A 17876-nucleotide genomic window follows, 5' to 3' on the forward strand; every position below is an offset into this window, starting at 1 on the left:
TGGCATCTGCCATCAGGACGTGGAGCCAGAGGCCGATCTGGCAGCTCTGCTGAGCCAAGGCCACCTGGCGTGGCCATGACCGAACCAAGACCTTGCTCTGGAGCTGACGCTGCGGGAAGGCAGCGCAGAAAGCGGCAATTAGGAGTGATGGGGCTGATGGCAGAACAGGGTGGCCTTGCCCAGGGTCAGCCAACATCTGCGTGCTTGGGGCCGCCGCTATGCGCAGCTCTTTGTTTGCGAGCCAGAGCTTGTGCAACGCCGCCTCTCCACCGATAAAGCAGGTGGGATTTGGCCCAAGGTCTCTGGTCTTCGTTCCCTTGGCCTCGGTGGGAGCAGCCCGGGGCCTTGGCCAGGCAGCAGCCGGGGGAAGGCCCGCCATAGCTGGGACTGGTGGGACAGGGGTGCAGGTTTCCCAGGAGAGGGTCGGGTGCGGTGGTATCGGGCAGGGCTGCTGGCAGCGGGGACTGTCAGAAAGCGTCAGAATCTGATGTCTGCAAGAAAGGCCCTGGAAAAGGCCGGTATTTTGGGTTTGAGAGCCCGTAGCACCTCTGGTGCACCCACCTCCTGGCCAGATGCAGCATCACCTCAGAAATGAGGCATAAGGGAAACTTCTTGTGCATTGCATGGGATGTCACCAAACCATGGGGTCCTGGGCATGCTGGGGGGGCTGGATGTGGAGGTGCTCAGCCCCAGGAGATGAAGGAGCAGGGGCTGCTTCTCTCCTGTCCCATTTATGCTCCTTTCCTTTACTCCTTCCCTGCCTCGTGCTCTGGTTTTCCACCAAGACCTTTCTGACATGACCTCTGTCCTTGCAGGGCTCCCCCCGGGATTTCAGGAATGAAGCTTGGCAGCTGGGAGCTGTGCTTGGGGGTGACCACTGGGCCAGCAGCACCAGCGTGGGGCCGACTGGCTGTGGGGCAGTGTCAGCTTGGCACTGGCAGGAACAGCATGGGCATTCCTGGAGGAAAAAAAAAATGGGATCCCTTGGTCTTTGTGTACCACCTGTCCCTTCCCCTGGGTACATCCCTACTCCTTGCCCTGCTGCCCTGCAAGGCCTTCACTCTCCTTCCCAAGCCCAAACCATGTGCCACCGTCCCCTCTGTGCCCAGGGCTCCCGGTGCGTAGCCCACCCCTGAGGATCCGGTTCGCCTCTATCCCCTAGGGCTCCTAGTGCATGGTCCTCCCTCCAGGTCTACTCTCCCCCCTCAACCCCAGGGTGGCTGGCACCTGGACCATCCCCTCCGTGTCCCCGGATTTGCCCCGTCCCTGCCATCCCCACTGTGTCCCCGGTTTGACGCCCGCCCCCTCCATCCCCGCTCCACGTGTTCCCGACGCCACCGAGCCGGAGGCGCGCCCGCCCGCTGGGGGGCGTGGCCTAACGCAGAGGGGCGTGGTTATGCTAAATAACGCGTGGTTTTCCATGGGGGCGTGGCTAAAGCGATGGAGGCGTGGTTAGACCCATGTAGGGCGTGGTTTATGGGTAGTGGGCGTGGTTATTGCGGAACGGGCGTGGCTTGGATTGTGTGGGCGTGGCCACGCCGGCGGCGGCGGGGGGCGTGGCCGGCGTGCGGCGCTGCGCGCGCGCGTGGGGCCCGGCGGCGGCGGCGGCGGCGGCAACGGGGGGAGGGCGGGAGGGGGTGGGTAAACCGGACCGGGAAAACGACAGGCCCGGAAAAAAAAAAAAAAAAAAGGACCGGGGAGGGGTGTGTGTGTGTTTTTTATAAACTAAACCATAAGCCCGAGATAAATTAAAGAAGGAAAAATAATTTAAAAAAAAGAAGAAATTAACGACTCACGCCCGGCGGAGAGGTCAAAGGTCGGGAGGAGGGAGACGCTTCCCCTTCGGTGAGGTGAGAGATGGACGAGAGCGATCGGTCACCGGTTCCCCCCCTCCCCCCCCCCCCCCCGGTGGCTTCAGCGCCGGTTCCCGCCGGGCCTGGGCGCGCGCCTTCCCCTCACGCGCGCGTGTGTGAGGGGAGGGTGCGCTCCCCGCTTCCCCCCCTTCCCCCCCTTCCCCCTTTTTAACGGCCATTTAACGCCCGTTAAAACGGCCTTTTTAACGATTCCTGAGGAAAACGCGGCCTTCAGGCCTCTCAACCCCGGCGGGAAGCCTGAGGGGAGGTCCCTTCAACCGTGGGGGTGTCTTGAGGGGAGGGGATTTGGGGTTCCCCCCCCCCCCAACTCTGGTGTTTCAGGTGCTGGTTGAATTCAGGGATTCGGCTACAGAAGGTGGTGGAAACCTTCTTGGCGGGGGGGTGGTTTGTGGCTGTGTTCGGTTTTTACGGCCGTGTTACGTTTTAATGCTGTGTTTTCTAATAATTGGCAGAAGTGTGGCAAAAAGAGCAAAGATTGGGGTTTTTTGTTCTTTCTCGTTTGCCAAGAGGAAGGTGGTGTGCTGGCCTGAGGTGGGCGGAAGAAGGGACTCGGTGCACCTGAAGATGAAGAATCAAGCGGTGTTTGTGGGAAGGTTGGGTTTGTGCGGAGGATCTGAGGGCCCGGCGTAGTGACCGGATTTGGAAGGAATTGTGATCGAAAGGGAGAACGTTTAGCCCTTAGGAAAGCGGGAGTCGTCAGCCTGAGGTATTGCTGTGCCGGAGGAGAGCAGGGAGCAGAGAGGAAGGGAGGGAAAGTGTGAGGAAATGTGTCTGAAAGAGGGGCGTAGAAAGTTTCGGTGGGTCAGAGATGCTGGGATGCGACTAAACCAGTAAAGAGGGTGAGACGAAGGAGTTAATCGTTTCTGTTGCAGAATCAGGAGAAGATGCTTTATAGGAAAGAAGAAAAATGACTGAGTGTGCAAAGGGCACGACTGAAATGCGGAGGGAGCTCCTCTGCTCCGTGGGTTTGCTTGGCACATCGGAAGGTAGTTGCTGACCACTTTGTAACCAGAACTATTCCTCTGCTTTGGTTTTGTGGGGACTTGGTGCTGTGATGACGGCACGGTGCTGCAGGTATCTTTCACTCTGGCTGATCACCCTAGTCTTTGGAGATGGGTTAAAGTTAGCAATCGGCTTCCTTATATGAGCTCGAATGAAAATTTTTGGGTTATTTTCTAATAGAATGAGCAAGGAACCATTTGAATCCTGAAGTGGTGTGGTTGTGGCTTTGTGTTTAGGAGAATTCTGAGGAAAGGACTTACTGCCTTAATGCCAAAATTTCCTAAATGCAATGTCCGCTTAATTTTCAGGATTGTTGAAAGACTAATTTAAATTTCCTGTCATGAAAGGGGCAAAGATGAGGCATGATCTCACTCTTTGTGAAACCTTTAACTGCTATGACAGCGTGCTAGTGTGATAAATTTAGGATTACACGAGCTGTTGTGTAATGCAGAAAGGAGATTAGCTGACTTGAATTCAGAAGAAAGGAAAAACACTCTGGGATTTTCACTGAATGTGTGATACGTAGAGAGCTGTGCTGTTAGCCCCTGAGTCCTTCCACCAAAACGATTCTGCTCAGTATTTTCAGTTACAAAGCTTAACCTGGTACAATGCTGTTTATTTTTCCAAATGTGATTCAAATCTAACATCACAAAAGAGCAAAGAAGAATCGGGTTCTGTCTCAGGAGCGTTAAAATAGCTTTTTAAGTGTCAGAATCTGAGTGATAAATGGATTTGTCAACTTGTCTCTGAAGACAGCTGTTGAGTTATTCAATGTTATTTTTATACAGAGCGTTGCTAGGCCTGTCTGTCGTCAGAGTTCATATCATGATGCACCAAATAGTCTTTTTTTTTTTTTTTTTTCCCCTCTTCTCTGATCAGCAAAGAGTTTGAAAACTAGAATAAGTGCAGCTTGACAAAAATTGTTTTACCTGTCTGTAGTGGAACGTAGTAAGAAATGAGTGGAAGGGGAGTCGCAGTGGTACAGCAATTTCAACAGATCTTGCGCCCTGGGAATCCTTCCTAGTCTCGCCGCGGCTGACTTTCTGTGCCGTGCTGGTGGAGTTGACACACCTCCCTTGCCTTTCCAGGGAGCTGCAGGCAGCTTTCTCCCATTTTACAACAGATATTTTACAGCGTGCGGTGGCAGCGTGGAGCCCTGGTGATGGGGACCATGCTCCTCTGTGCTGGGTGCTGTAAGAGCAAGGAGGAACCGACGGCAATTGGGCTGAGGAACTTGGTCTTGAGTGTAAAACGAGAGTGGAGGTAGATGTAGACTGAGCTTTACAAGCATTCCTTAGCCGTAATGTCTTGTGTTATAATTCCCTTGAAACGTACATGGTGTGTTCAAGAGCAAGAAAGAAAGGTCTTAAGGAAAATGAGGCAGTTCTGTGGTCGTGCAGCCTTCTGTTTCAACTTCTGTAAGCTATCCTCACAACCGAAATATCAAAAAGGAGGAGGAACAGGGACTTAAAAGGTGGTTGTCTTCAAGTGAATCTTTTCATTTGTGTCCTCAGGTGAAGACACAGTCCCAGCATTTCAGAACAGCCAGTGTCATTTCTGCATCACGGTGTTCCCATGGGAATTAAAATAAAATTCTAAGGCTTCTGCCAGTAAATGGAAGCTTCGGCTGCAGCAAGAGAGCAGTGGTGAATGAGGAGGGTTGCGTTTCTTTGGTTAAAAACTGAAATAATCTTGTATGGACCATTGTGATAAAGATGCTGTGGGAATAATAGTTGGTTTGTTTTCAAAAGACAATGCCTGGGTCAGGCTTTCAGACTCGTCTAACGGAGTAGTTTTGGGATTGTTTCGCTGTTGGGAAGAAAGAGCTTAGTGATTTGCCGATCCTGGGTTTCTAACCAGTGATTATTAGAAAGAAAAATATTTAGTTCTGTGTGATGCTAGAGATGACAAAAAGCTCCCTTATCGGACGTTGGGAGTCCTGGTAGCTTATTCAGGCTTGACAAATGTTGCTTCGGTAACCTAGAACCTGTTGAAAATCAATCCCGTGCAAGTGAGTCACCTTACAGATGCTTGCGTTCCCTTGTGCCTTCTCAGGGCGCTTCTAAAGCCTTGATCTTAAAGTGCAGGCTTACTTTTTTTTTTTTTTTTTTTTTTTAATAATGAAAACTGTTCTGATTAAAGGTTTGATGGTTTTATGTTTGAGGGAACAATGCGGGGAAACATGTGCTGAAGTTTATATCTTGATTTTTCCTTTCTGTTTAACGGATTAAGTGGTCAGGCTGTGTTCGTTGGCTGTGTTTGTTGTCGCCCTTATTTCTGTCAGTGTTGGTGTCCTGCCTGTGAGAGGATCCCTGTTAATGAGATGACGGTCACAGCCCAAACTTCCAGCGTTCAAGAGTTCAGCGTGAAAATACCACTTAAGCTCTAACATTCGGGAGTTGTAGAGAAGGTCTGTGTGGAAAAGGAAGTGTGTTTCCCCAGAGAGCCAAAGGTAGACTTCTGTTTTTCTGCCAAACCAAGACGTTTTAGAAACCCTTAGCTTGATAGCTGCCAGAAGGTACCCAACTGGTGCTACAAAAGCCAAGTCCCCCTTCTGAAATGGGAAGACTATTGTTTTATATGTTTCCACAACATGTTTTTCAGGAAAATGGTAGCGCTTAACACATAAACTTAGTTTGATCCAACTCTAATTATGGTTAGTCAGGAAAATTCTGCCAGCGATAGCTGGTCTTTGTTATAGAGGGGTGTTTTTAATGTGAGAGAGTGGTTTACTCCAAAGCTATTTCTGAGTATTTTGGGAGGGAATCAGGCAAATGACCGGATAGAAGCCGTGATCTTGGTAAACCAGAAAAATACTACTACTGCAGTTGCATCAGCAGAGATCACCAAAGCGAGCTGGTGAGCTACATTCAAAGGATTTTGGGAGCAATGGTGAAAATGGTGGTGGTGCAAAAGGTGCTTGAAACTTCTATGCTGACAGTGCAAATTTCAGGAGAAGGAAGATACCTAAAAAAGCTCTTCTGCCCTTCCTCTGTTAAAGTCCGAGCCAGAACCATTTTCTGTGTGGGACTGCACCTTTGTATGGGGAAGTGGGGCAGTACGTGGAAAATGCAGAAGTCTGCTAGAAGTATTTATGTAGATGTGGTTTACCTGGGAAGGGTTTCAGAAACCCACTGTTATCCGTGGCACCCAGGACTGAAGTAGCAACCTAAACATAAGCAATGGTGTCGTGGGCTGCTAAATGAACTACGTTTCCTTCTGAGGAATCCATTTGCCTGTTATGGGCACTTTTAAAAAATGTTGTTGTCCAATTTAACTTTACATACCCTGTAAAACTGTTGAATGAAGTATGGATGTTAAGCATTTATTGTGGCACGATCTCTTAAAAAAATAGTTGCAGTAGAAGGTGCTATTCAGAGATACAAACAAGACCATCTACTTGAGAAATAGAACTGAAAACCATACAGTCAGAATCTGTGGGCGTAAATTAAATTTTTTTTTTTTTTTTTTTTAAATAGAGATCATTAACCACTAATTCTGCTTTCTGTCCTGAAGGAGGGTTTTGAACCAGGAATTGTATCCTTTGTGGGGAAAGGAGCCCCAGCTATAGGTAAAGAAAGAGGAAAGAAGTCGTGCTCATTTCAAATACTTATTTGATACGGTAAATAAGTAATTGCAGCTGCAGAACTGTTGAGAAAAATAGAATGACTCTCCGATGGGTGTGTTGTGATGATAAACATCTGCTATAGGTAATTCTCAGTTACATGAACTTTGTCTCAAAAAAGCAGTGCTGGAGCTGGGTAGAAATCACATTCTTAAAGTACTAGTTGCAAACGCTGCTTTCATCACTCCTGCAGTATCTGGGTTATTCAAACACAGAGGTGTTTCCGTTTTTCATTTGAAGAGTAGCAAGACCACATAAGAGGAATTAAGATAGAGATCAAACCTGACTAGCAGAGGCCATCAAGGGATACAAAAATTATTCTGCAAATGTCTTGCTATTAAGAAGATAATGGAGGAAAGAACAGAGGGGAAAATTTACTGTCCAGTGTCACTGAAACTGAAGTGTTCGATATCTTTTGTAGCTGATTCTTACTGAAGTCCAAAGTGAGCTGGCGAGCAACTAATGCTAGTGATAGACTAGAAAAAAAGAAAGAGCAGTTTGAAAGTGGTCATCTAAGTGAGATATTTTCGTCTATGTACTTAAAGTACAGACTAAAAAAAAAAAAATATCTTAAAAGCTGTAGTAGGCGTCTTTTGAGAAATAGAAAATAGGTGATGTTTTGAAAGCCTAGAGAAGAGCGAGCAGTTTGTGTAGGCGAAGGAGTGGGAAGAAGAGAATGGAGAGTAGTAGTCATCTTAAAATCCTGCAGCAAGTAGTCAAATGATGTGTAAGCACCTCAAAGATTACAGGGACTGTCTAACAGCCAGTGCTGGTTTCCCATGGGTACTATCCTGGCAAAGTGGGTTTCATTCTTTCTATCTAGGATAGGATCTCCAGTCTGTTTCTGGCTGCAGAAACTACAGTGTCCGTGTATCTTGCATTCAGTGAGGTTTTGCTTTTTGTCCTAATAAGATTTTCAAATAGGTAAGGTTTAAAAAAAAACCCCTAAAACCTAAGAAGGTGCTGCTATGTGATGGATACAAACCTGGTTAAATAAACATACTGAGAGTACCGGTGAAGACCTCGTTAAAACAGAAGGTTGTTTTGAGAGGGTTACTCTGGGGGCTACGGGTTTTCATTTGTGATTTGAATGGTATGCACAAACCATGCCTATTGAAGTGTAAAGGACATGAAGCTGGAAAGGACTGCAAGCGTGCCATATGACAGGGTTAAAAATCAAGAAATGTATTTGATGGCTTAAATGTTGCCTGAAAAATTGGCAAGAGGTCACTAAGCTAATGTTTTATATTCAAGCAAAAATAACCGGCTGCAGGCATTGGAATAATTGATTAGATATAATTCAGAATTAAAGGAGGGTTTTCACCTGCCCTGGTGACCAATGATCTCCTGGGGGGAAAGGAGGAGGGGGCACGAAAGTTTTGTTAGGGTATATAAACCAGAAAATAAACTGCAGGTTCTGACATAATTCTTCCGTTCGACCCAGTGCCGGTAAAGCTTTATTGGGACACCCCGTGACCTGCTTTTGGTATGGCACTGGGAAAGTGACACAAACCAAGCGGAGAGACTATGAAGCAGAGCAGTTGGTCTCCGGAAAGCGTGATCATGGAGAGCTGCATGCCCTGGGGAGACTCAAGGAATTTACTCCGACAAGAATTGCTGCTGAGGCTCTCCTGTTCTCTGGGCCTGCTGAGAACAGCACAAAAGTACGGGTTTAAATAGCGGGGAGGGACACAGGTAAAACGTTAAAAAAGTCATCTAAAGCGTAGTACTAGAGTGTGTTGCTTGGAGTGGATGTAGAGTCTCCGACTAAATGCTTAAGAGCAAGTTGGATAAGCATCTGTGGGGGAATAATTAGGCATAACTCATAATGTTCTGAGTGAGGTGAGAGCCCTCAACATCCCTTCCAGCCCCGTCTTCTCTCACACGTGAGTTGTGATCACTAACGAGGTTTGTTCCGTGCAGCGGGTCTTTGGCCATGACTGGGTGAGTGCTGGGGCAGGATGAACGGAGCAGGCGAAGGGCAGCCTGCCTTGTGGTTAGTGCCTTTCGCTGCAGATAGAATGAGGCACGAGGCACGCGAAACGGAAGAAAAAGTCTGCGTCCTTCAGTGCAGAAACGTACGTCTGGCGTTGTGGTCTTCACAGAAAGCCGTCACGGTTATGCTGAAGTGTTTATCTTGATTTTAATTTTTTTTTTTTTTTTTGCAATTTGCAATTTGCATGCTTTAGTGGGGTGTGAGGGCTGCTCTTGGGAGGTTTTGCCTCTTTATTGCTAGTCCATAATATATGTAGTACTTGGAAACTTTTCAGAAATGGCGCTGAGGATTGATCTGACAAAGTTACCGCTTCACAAATGACGTCCAAAAGCATTCTCTATACATCACAAACAAAAGGCATGGGCTAAGATGTTAAATTGGATCTTGTAGGGAGGTTTAGAAAATGACATTAGTGGAAACGGTAGCCGTAGCAGAAAGACAAGGTCTGTGCAGGCTGAGCTGTTTGTGTGCTGCTCTCGGAAGTCTTGCGTAAAACGCTGCAATAATATGCGGGCCGCAGTAGTTGTTACAAAAAGAGCCAAGTGGATGATGTTATGTTCAGGTGGCAGTGCAAATGTAGGCTCAGATACTTTATATTACAGTGATGGAGCTTGATTAAAACCTACAAGAAGCTAAAGAACAGTTATTTAGCACTTGGAGTCCATATTGTTTTTATAGAAATGAATTTTCTCCATACTTCGGAAATTTTAAAATCTGGGTTTAAGATGCCCGATCAGTGCACTCATGTAGACAAGGTGTATCCTGAAAAAGATCAGAGATGCTCTTTGTTGGTTACTGTTTAAATTCTGGATAATTAATTTCTCTACAGCTGGAGTAAGGAGCGGCCAGAGAGTGAAAAGTTGATTGAATTCCTCAGTGTCTGTGCCTGGCCACTGAGTTGGGGCACACTGCGATGGGCCAGCGCGCTCTTGCTGAAATGAGAGGTGGATTTAGTGCTAAAGCTCTGATGTGTAACTGTATGTGGGTGTTGCATCAGTCTTTTGGTATTTTTAGGAGAAAGTGATTCCCTAGCCGTTTGTTGTAAAAGCAGCTACATCGATAAACAAAAAGCGGATTATTCCAAAAGTGATCACGTGAGATGCGTTGTGTAAGGACAGCTGCTGGGTCGGACTGACGGCCTGTTTAGGTTGGTATCTGGCTTCTGAGTGTGGACAGTATTTAGTAGAGGGGAAGAGCGTACGAACAACACAAATATGCCGGGCGCTGGCAGCCAGCGCGGTGTTCGGGAGAAGTGGCTGAGGGGCTTCTCGAGCCAGGGGAATGCCCTGGCTTTGCGCTGAATAGCGCTTCATGACTCGCTCTTCCAAAAACTCATCCGCTTGCTTTTTTAACTCACATGACATAGACAATGTCCTGGGGTAAAGATTTCCACAGCTTAACTGTGTGTTTATTTTGAGCCACCACTTTGTAGTTGCGTTTGATGCTGAATGATTTCTGTACTGAAAGAGGCAGCCCTCCCCTCTTCAGTTTCCTCAGATCATCTCTGATTTTTCAGAGATGATTCTTTTGCTGTTAAAATCTTTTCCAGATTGAAAAGTCTTCCCATCCTTTTTTGTTTATGGAAGCTGCTCTGTATCTTTGATCATCCTTGTTGAACTTCTCTGTACCTTTTCTACTTCTCCTGCACGTCCTTTTTGAGATGCGGAGGTGGAGGAAGGATGACCAGGAGTGTGTATAGCACTTGATGTGTGCATAGCACAGGTTTACATAGTCACGTAATGTTTTCTATTGGTTCTCCATTCCATTCTTAACAATTCCTAATATACAATTTGCTTTTTTGGACTGCATAGAGTTCACATTTTCAGAGAATTAACAATTAGAACCCCAGGATCTTGTTCACAAGTGGTGATAGCCACTCAAGAACGCATTCCTCTGTATGTAACATTATTTTCCCCGTATGTGTCACGTACCATTCATTGGCATTGAACTTAATCTGCCGTTTTGTTACCCAGTCACTTGGTGTGGAGTTATTTCTGCCAACTCTTCAGTCAGCCCAACCCTTGCCACTGTGAGTAACAGACAACAGAAAGTGTTATTTATGTCAACGTCACACCTTTTTTCCAGGTAACTTGTGACTATGTCAAACAGCACAGTTCCCCGTGGCACTGTCTGATTACCTCCCTCTATTAAAAGAGTCAGACATTCATTATGATCCTTTTTTAACCTCTCTTGTAATCAACTTCTGTCCGTATGAGGGCCCTCCCCCTTTATTGCATGACAGCTTAGTTTTTCAGAAGTCCCCCGCGAGGGGTTTTCTTGAAGACATTTTTAGCAGTCTAGGTAGACTTTCTAAATTGGATCTCGGCTCTACGTGCTTGTTTATTCCTCTGGAGAAGTCAGTCTGAGAGATTTGCGAAGCCGACGCTTCCTCAATGTGTGGTAATTCTCCTGCCATCAAACAGTTCTGTTTGCTATTTTCTACTGATTTCTTTAGAATATCTGCCTTAGTGATCTGTAGCATCCCAGGTATTCCCTAGTGAAAGGAGGCAGAATACTTCCCACCTTCGGCAACTGTATTGAGACAAAAGGTTACGTGTTTCTTTAGCTGTCTGGTGTTCGAGTTCCTCTGAGTCTCTTGCAACAGTTCCCTCTGGTGCAGGAGCCTGGCTGGTGTAACGTCTCCTTCTGTAACCCTTCCACTGACATGCCTGGTGTCCCTCCCTTCTTTAGGGATAGAAGCTTCCTCCCCCTTAGCTTGTCCTCTGTGAAAATAAATTCAAATATTATTATAGCTTTTCTTCTGTGACTTTTTTTTTTTGTTCTCTCCATGTTCTCCTGATTATCTGTTGGCCCTGCAGACTCTCTGGGGGACTTGCTGCTCCTGGTATCAGAATTAGCGTTTATTATTAGTTCTTATGCCTCTTCCCGGCTGTTCCTCAGGCTCCTTTTTGAGCTGCAGTATAATGTTCTCATACATAGTGTGCAAGAACCTCTCTTCTTATTTTCCTCATTTGGACACGTCTTCAACTCTTCACTGATTTTTTTGGTAGGTGGTAGGCATTTCTTCTCAGCTTCCCGTGTAATATCTCTAAGTAGCCTCTGTCACTTCCAAACATTTTCCTCTACTCATTCCCCTTAAGGTTTTTTTTTAAACATGCTTTTTTTTTATGTAGTTCCCTCCCTTCCCTTCCGCGCCACCCCCCCCCTTTGCTGTTATGCAAAGCAGCGGATTTTTATTTGGGACTTTTATTCCTGGAAAGATATAACTTTAGTTGTCAAATGAGATTTTCTTGTAAAAGCAGAGCCACTGTCCAAACCTGCTTCTCTGTGCTTTGCTTGTTGGGAGTTTTAAATACAGAGTTAATTCAAGTACCACTTAGGTGTGATCCTGTTGAGGTGATGCCACACGTGAAGGAAATCAGATGCTGTCTAACCAGATGATAGCTCAAATCTCTGTGTTTTTTTTAATTTCTGTTGAATGTTTTAAGGAATTCCACTCCAGCCTGGTTCTTTATGCCCTGCCATGATGATACCAGTGGGGAGAAGTGCACTAAAGCCGCAACACCTGGGCTGAGCTTGGCTGCTAGCTACAGAACCAACCATACAGCAAAAATAATGGTGGAAGAACCTTTACTGGACCGAATAATAATGAATTGGTGTTGATCTTAGTGATAGAGAAGTTCAGTGACAAAACGTGTTGGATGGCAAGTTCTGACCTCAGTAAATTCCTTGATGAAATGAAGGAATTGCCACTTCACAGTTTAGTACGGTCTTTGCTCATAGATGGTAGAGGAGGTTTACGAGGCATTTGAAAAAGTCTTTTTCAAAAAAGACATTCTAACTACCATTGTTTAAATGTTTGTTATAAACTTGATGTTTTGTTATAAACTTGAGAGTTCATATCCTTTCTCGTGCTACTCGTGGTAGTTTTTAATTATAGTGTTATAACTGTAAGAGTTTGATGCATGTCTTCCTAATATTTACAGTAGCAGCTTTTGAATTGTCATTCTTAGCACTATATTTAACGATATTGTTTTAATGGAATCAGTGTAATTTACTTTCCTTTTACAGATTAGGGAGAAGTGGGTCTAGAGAGGACAAGTCTTTTGTCCAAAATCTGCTCAGCAGTTTAATGCCAAAACTGGAGATTGAATTTGGGAATTCTCTCTATGGTGTGAGTCCTGAATCTCTTCTTCTCTGGATTAACACTTGTCCTAACTAATTTTGAAGGTTTTCTATCATGTATCTCCATTACCTGCCCTGCGTGAGGTATATACTAATAATATTTCTGCAATTGTAGTAAATGATGCTAAAACAGGCTAAACCCGTATTTTAAGGGAGAAGCTCTCTCATATGATCGTGTTTCTTTCTACGTAGTAAACAGACGGTGGAGACCAGATCGTTGCTAACAAGAACTTGGTTGGGCAAGAACTCTGGGGTCAGGAAGAAGAGATTGGGAAATGTTTTCTTGTGTTTGGAAAGCTGTTAATATACTTAATAAGCTTCCTTTGGGTGGATGCAAAAAGAAGGGTAAACTTTGAAGTTTTGTTTTGTTTTTCTAAATTTGGATACTTTCTATTTTTGTTACGTATCTCAAACTTCTGTGTTTTATGGTTCCGCATATGGACAATCCTGTCGTTGCATCCACACCACTAAGTTTTTGTCTAATGCTGTTGGAATTATTTTAGGAAGCAAGAAAGAACGTTTGATAGAAACTGCATTCAGTGAATCGCTTTTCTTAAGCGGGAGTTTAGCTGAGGTTCTTCTCTTGTGGCGAAGTCCAAAAGATCTCCTGAAAATAGATTTGGAAACTTACTTTGAATGTCAGTCCTTTCTTTAGTAGCAGATAACATATTATAGAATCATTTAGGCGTAAAAAAATCTTTAAGATCATGAAGTCCAATCATTATCTGAGATGTTAAGATTATTTAAGTGCTTTCTTTCTGAATCTTTGTGGGAGTGCTTCTCTGCCGCTGTTGCTACTCAAGCATCTCAAGATAGGCTTAAAAATGTGTAAAATTAGTGAAATACCACTTGTAAAATGGGGTCTATTTTAGATAATTTACGGATTTTTAAGCTCTCAAACCAAAATGAATATTGTAGGGAGAGAAAAACAGGCAAAAAGGTGAGAATGAAGTGAGTGGTCACTGTTACTTTGTATAGAATTTTGTATCAAGATGCGTGTAACTCCTTGATCTTGAAACCTCTGAAGTTCCTGGCAAACATGCTTTTATTTGGTTTTGGTGGGTTGTTTCGGTTTTTTTTTTTGTTGGGCTTTTTTTTTTTAGTTGACTGAGGGAAAAGAGTTGCCAAGCAAGTTTAGAGCACACAGTCCAAACATTAGACTGGTGCGAAGAGCTTTGAGGTGCCTTCGGAAAGGATAAATGGGAAGGGAAGGGTACGTTGGAGATGTTTGATCCTTGCAGTGCAGTGTTGTGCTATTGAGAACTCAAACATTCCGCTCCCGTCAAAACTACCTTGTTCCTGACCACGTTGTGACCAGAGGAAGGTGGGACTTGCGCTGAGGATGCATGTGCCTGGTTATCCTGAGCTAGATGCACGTTTTGTTTATTGAAATCTGGTTCAAAAACTCAGTTCCGACTTACTCTTTCGGCCATAGAGCTAGAATGGAGGGAATGCAGCCTGAAATTTAATTTATTGAAGAGTTTCTACTTTTTGAATATGAAAAGTACCCTTCTATGATGAATAATCAACCGAGAACATACAGGCTGTTCTGGAGCCTTGTTTCTGAAGGAGCGGTGTCAGGATTAACCCGTTCTGGACACCAGTCTCCAGGAGGTTAGTGCGCTGGTCATGATTTTCCCATAGGAAGTATTCTGTTCCCCGTGACCTCTGTGTCCTTGCACAGCACAAAGCGCGTTATTCTTCTCATGGGAATGCGAGTGGAGAATAGGAACTTGGTGTTAGAGCTGATTGTGTAGCATTTCTATGAAGGGAGGTTAGTGTCTTGAGCATATTTCTTGTTTTCCCACCTCTGAAGTCTTCAGAGGAATGTTTCATCCCTGGCCCTCATTGGAGGAGAATCCACGCTTGCTGAAGAGTGGGAGAACTGGGTTCCCGAGGGCTGTTCCTCTCTTCCTTTTCCATCTCCCTGTTGCTGATGCTGGGATGTGAGAGCTCTTGCAGCACCTGACACCAGTCGTTTTACTGAGGGGATCGCAGCGGTGGTAGCTTCAAGCATCTTGAAGATAGGAAGCACCTCTACAGTCCAACAAAGGGCAAGAAAATCAGTTTTTTCTTTGCTGGTGTGCAAGTGATCTAATACCTAGCCATTTTCTCTATCTGCAGGAAAACACTTTAATTTCACTTGTTTTCGGGAGGTGTTTGTGGTGCTGAGTTTCTGGTGTTGTCATGAAATCACAGCTGTAGTGAGGACTGAAAAGAGGTCAGGGAGACATTTGCAGGTGGAGTAGAGGCTGTAAATCAGACAGTAGACTCAGTATCACTGATCATTCCTGCTTTTCTGCTTTGTGTGTCCTGGGTATGGCCCAGGAATGCATGAAATACCTATAGCTGTGTGCGTGTGAATGTGTCCCCGCAGGCTGTGGAAGTGCTGCCATGTGAAGGAAGTGGCACATGGATATGGAAGAGGCATTGTCCTCTATGGACCCTCTGTTCTGTGGCTATAGATCTTAACTGGAGCCCACATAAAAATTTTTCTCATTTGGCAGTACAAATCTGAAGTCGTCTGGCTAATTTAATCTCTAGCAGCATCGATCCTGCTGTCTCCACTTGTTTTGTGATAACTTTGAAGGCAGAAGGTTGCTCCGCTGATTCTGCTGTCTCCAGGGAGCCTGTGCTGGCCGGGTTGATGGGTATGTGGAAAATGACCACAGCAGCACTGGGAGGGTGGGTTATTGCTAATGGTCCATGTGAACGCCTTGCCCTCGGGTGTCGAGAGAAGAACAGTCAAATTGATCTGCTCCATTGGCAACAGTAGAGAGCCACTGACTGACCTTTGTAAACCCTAATTTTTAATAAACTCTTCCTTCTTTCCCCTTCATCCCTCCCCTTTCCTTCCCCAAATACACAGCCTTGGCAGGAAAGATTCTGAAATTCTGCATCTGATCTGGGGCTGCTCCATTGATGTGATGTGCTGTTCCCTGTGCGAAGAGCAGGTACGTCGTCATCGGAGAGACAGGTCATGCGTTTGAAATGTAAGGTCCCGAGGTAGGGGGTGATGCTGCAGCTGGGGGTAGGCGTTTGGGGTGACAGAAGGACCGTGTTGGATTCGTTCCTGCTTTACCAAGCTCAGTGTTTTAACTGGAAAATGCTGGGTTAAAATTCATGTTGGAAGTTTAGATGTAGGACTCTGCTATAGGCAATAAGATGGAGCAGATTATTTTATGTATTGAAGCGCAAGAAAAATTACCACAAAACAGTGATTTTTAAAATTTTTTTTTTTTAATATATATATATATTTTCCCACTCTTTACTAGCTCAGTAATATGTTTTTATGACAGTGCTAAGGCCTGTTTCAAGAACGTTTTATGGAAAACTGAGGTGTTGAATATACTTAAAAAACCCAGGTTACTGTTTGTTATAAAGGGAAAGGTTTTCATACGTTTGATAATTTCGCCTCTAAGCTTACAGTGGGCTTGTTCCGTCTCAGCTGCTGCTATCTACATATGAGAGCGCTGCGTTTTCCTGCACTTCAGAGGTAAAAGGAGGCCTTCTGTGAAGGCTGTAAAAAGCTCTTGGGCAGAAATGTAAAGAATTTGGAACATGTAACTATCGTTAAGTGAGATAAAAGCTTTTGTCTTGGAAAAAGTAGTATCATTCAGCATCTCTTAGTTTGAGTTTATTTTTCCCTGCAAGAAGAGATCCTACATTTCTTCCTTTGCTGGTCAGTCTTGTTTTTTGTAAGAATTTGCAGTAGACGCAGCAAACTACTGCAACAGTAGGAGTTTTCAAAGAAAGTATAACTGTTCTAATATCTGTAATACTATGGAAAAGCCTCGTGCATTTGAGGGATAGTTTAATACTCGCTCGGTCTGGACTCTCTTGGTCATACGCTCATTTGGTGAGGAAATGTAGGAGGTTGTTCTGGTTCTGTGTCGGAGCGTTGCAAACCTCGTGTGCTGGTACAGGTGAGGATGAAAAGTTTCTCTCTGTACGTAGAGATCTTGCGCTACATTTCTTAAACCTTAGTGAGGCTCGTAGAACCATACAGTGGGCTACCAAAAATGTTGTATTAAGACTGATTATTTTGTGCTTAATGAACACTGCTGTGCGTGTGAAGCAACAGTGCAAGTCTTTCAGTGTAGAGGCTTCATACAACATACTGGGGGACTAATCTCTGGAGAAGACCTTGGCATCTACTCTTTTCCCGTGGTCCAACACTGGAACCGGTTGCAGAGAGGCTGTGGAGTCTCCATCAGTGGAGATACTCGAAACCTGACTGGACACGGCACTGACCAACCTGCCCCGGGTCACCCTGCGTGATCTCCAGAGGTCCCTGCCAACCTCCGCCGTGCTGCGATGTCTGGGTTCAGCTCCAGTCCAGCTGCCTTACCTGGTGCAGAGTTGGAAGGCTGAATATTTTGAAAGTGCTCCACCATCAACTCTCCATTAGAGAAAAGCTTTGAAGGTAGAAAGCGAATCATCTGTTCAACTCTCGTCCAGGTGTGAAACAGAAGAGCCTGACCTGCTGTCGGCTGGCTGGAAGTTATGGCGAGCCAGAATTAGTTTTTAGGAGGGGTTTGGAAGAAGAGGTGCTGTGCTGGCATACGCTGAGGGGATGGCTGGTGGGGCTGGGAGCAGGTGGCGTGATGCAGTGCTTAATTCCGGTTCAAAAGTTGCTTTGTCTTATGACAGCAGTCACCATGGAGTATATTATGAATTTAGTGGTATATAACACAACACACTTTCTAATCAGGATAAGGATCAGCTTGAAAAAAGGTGGCCTTGGTGCTCTAAGAGTGTTGTGGGCATTTAATATTCTCTCTGCCTGTCTTGCGTTATGAATGAAGAGCAAATAAGTGATTGTGCTTTTTCTTGATGAGGTGGTAGAAGGGGAGGACACTAGCTCTGGCGTCTCGCCCTCACCTGGCTTATGGTGCTGCATCGACTGCTCGCAGGCTATCAAGATTTTCAGGCTTTGGTTCGGGACCTTCTCAGCAGCTGAGCTGTGGTACGTGTGGACGTCTGAGCTGTGCCACGCGCCCTGGTTGTGAATCACGGAATCTTCAGAGTTGGAAGGGACCTCTAGAGATCATCTAGTCCAACTCCCCTGCTAGAGCAGGATTGCCTAAAGCACATCCCTCAGGGCTGCATCCAGGCGGGGCTTGAAAATCTCCAGAGAAGGGGACTCCACACCCTCCCTGGGCAGCCTGTTCCAGTGCTCTGTCACCCTCACTGTAAAGAAGTTTTTCTGTGTATTTGAACAGAACTGCCT

General features: G+C 45.4%; 1 protein-coding gene across 1 annotated transcript in view; it reads left to right on the top strand.

The window, feature by feature from the left end:
• Nucleotides 1-1633: 1633 nt before the first annotated feature.
• The window catches only part of SCAP (SREBF chaperone), a 68671-nt gene continuing 52428 nt past the window's right edge, over nt 1634-17876 (top strand). The window contains exon 1 of the mRNA XM_063324195.1: nt 1634-1850. The gene's annotated coding sequence lies outside the window, so the exon portion shown is untranslated. The remainder of the gene's footprint in view (nt 1851-17876) is intronic.

This window comes from Chroicocephalus ridibundus, chromosome 2, assembly GCF_963924245.1.
Source record: "Chroicocephalus ridibundus chromosome 2, bChrRid1.1, whole genome shotgun sequence".
Classification (NCBI taxonomy): domain Eukaryota; kingdom Metazoa; phylum Chordata; class Aves; order Charadriiformes; family Laridae; genus Chroicocephalus; species Chroicocephalus ridibundus.